Source organism: Anoplophora glabripennis, unplaced genomic scaffold (genome assembly GCF_000390285.2).
Source record: "Anoplophora glabripennis isolate ALB-LARVAE unplaced genomic scaffold, Agla_2.0 scaffold341, whole genome shotgun sequence".
NCBI lineage: Eukaryota > Metazoa > Arthropoda > Insecta > Coleoptera > Cerambycidae > Anoplophora > Anoplophora glabripennis.
In genome coordinates this window covers 380,716-382,963 of record NW_019416475.1, presented here as the reverse complement: position 1 = coordinate 382,963, position 2,248 = coordinate 380,716, and positions in this window count along the sequence as shown.

Below are 2,248 nucleotides of genomic sequence, written 5' to 3'. Positions count from 1 at the left end.
AACATACCTTGCATATTGAAGTTGACATATCTCGAAAACAAGTAAATATTGGGAAAAACTTTATATTACAAAAATTGCTCAAAATTTAACGATCTTTCAGATGGACATTTCCATGTTCCAGGGTTCAAAAAATTTTTTAGTATTGCCACGCCATCTATACAGGGAGATTTGAACTAGCAGTTCTAACTACAATATGACGCTATTCGAGGGACCTAACAACCCCAATTTCCGGAACTAAAATAAATTTTTTCTTTTCGGAGATATTGGCAGCGGGAGTGTTAAATGGCACCCCTATATTTTAGCTGCGGCAATTTATCTGTTTTTATTTTACTTAGTTGTAGCAAAATGTATATATTGAATAATTTCTAAATTAAAAGAATAAGATATATATTTATTATATAAATTTATTTTCGCACACATCCAATCAAAACATAAGTATAATATATATTTTATAATGACAGCATTTACAAAAACAGTCTTATATGAGGTTATGTGTTCCTAAATGAAAACCATAAAAAATAATTCACAAGTATTTCAAATTACATGCACCTACCTTAATATTAAATGTATCACCTGTTAATTTGGTTTTTATATTTTTAATTATATTTTTACATGAAATAAAAGTGAATTCTAAAATATTCTAAACTATTTCTAAAAACTTAAATTAACTTCGCTTTTACAGTTTGAAAGCGTCATAAAATAAAAAATAAATAAAATAAATAGAAAACCACCTTCGTCAATTACATAAAAAGAAATAGATTTATTCTAATAACACTTTTTATCCTTACTTCTTTTATATCATTTAAATGATACCGAAAAATGTAACTTATTGTAGTTTGCTTTTATACATGCACATTTCTTTATTGCTTTGCATTTTAATTAAATACTAGCATGTTTTATGTATCAGGATATTGAGTTGTATTCCGCAATTTTCTATTAAATTTTCACTTTTGCTCTAAGATGGTTGGAAATAATGAAATGGTAGTATGCGTCGGCAAACTTTTTAAAAACTTGACCCAGATATTATTATTAACGGGAGAAGTTGCACTTGTCAAGAGGAAACTGTAAAACTAAACTAGTTATTTGATTTCTTACATTTTCATATATTCAGAAAAAATGATAGACATAATTATGGTTTGATATACATACAAGTTTCTAGTCTTTGGAATATTTTGCTAGATCCAGAGCTTAGACTAATAACAAATCCGTCTTCTAACAAAAATTATATAGGTAGTTAGCAAACCTACATTGACTTGAAAACTGTCATGTTTCAGGGGAAGAGATTCTTTATTATACAGGGTGTCTGGAAACTAAACCGACAAAGGAAGTCAGCAAATTCTAGTGAAGATTTCAACCCGATTTGACACAAACCGTCTTACGCAAAATACTCTTTGAAGATGGCCCTTTGACATTGTTTTTCTTCTAAATTGTATAAGTGTTATAAAAAGAAAGGATGTCTTCTATTAGGAAAATTTTCGGCATATCGACGTGTATAGTTAATATAACTACATACGACATATCGCCATACACTAAATGCATATCGGCATATTCTCCTGTAGTAAACATTTTTAAACAGCAGAAGTTTTTGTACTTAGCAAATGTCAATTTAAATTACTGAGAACTGAGAGAAAAAAAATTTGATTGAAAATTTCTAAATCTGACATCCATAGCGGAGTTACCAGTTACCAGTTATTTGTTTTCCAAAACCAACTACTAAATATTAGCAAAGAATTTGTAATTCTGTAATTATTAGTCCTGTAGCCAGGGGGTCCCAATTGCCTCCTTTATTTAGATGGAGTTACCCAAGTGTTTTTTATGTATTTTGAGCTGCAGAACACGAATTCTTTGTGTAGAAGTTTGCCCGGATGTCGATAAGTTTTTTATTAACAAAACACTTGCAAAATACTGAGAACTTAGTTTTTGGCAAAATAAAACGTATTTTTTTGGCCCATTTTAAGAAGAAAATTTATCTTGCAATTTTTTTGTTAAACGCATAGTTTTCGAAATAAACGCCGTTAAAAACTCGAAAAATGCAATTTTTGCGATTTTCAATTATTAATAACTTGATTGAATAGGTATTTTGTAATTCTGATGACGGCGTTTGAAAGTTCACGTTAAATACTACAAATTATGAGTAACTGCATGTGAAAATTTGTTTTTTACACTGTTATTTGAAGCTATAAACAAATAGCGACTGAGCGTTCAGAAGGGTGCACCGCCATGTACTTGTAAGAGAGCGGTTGCCTTC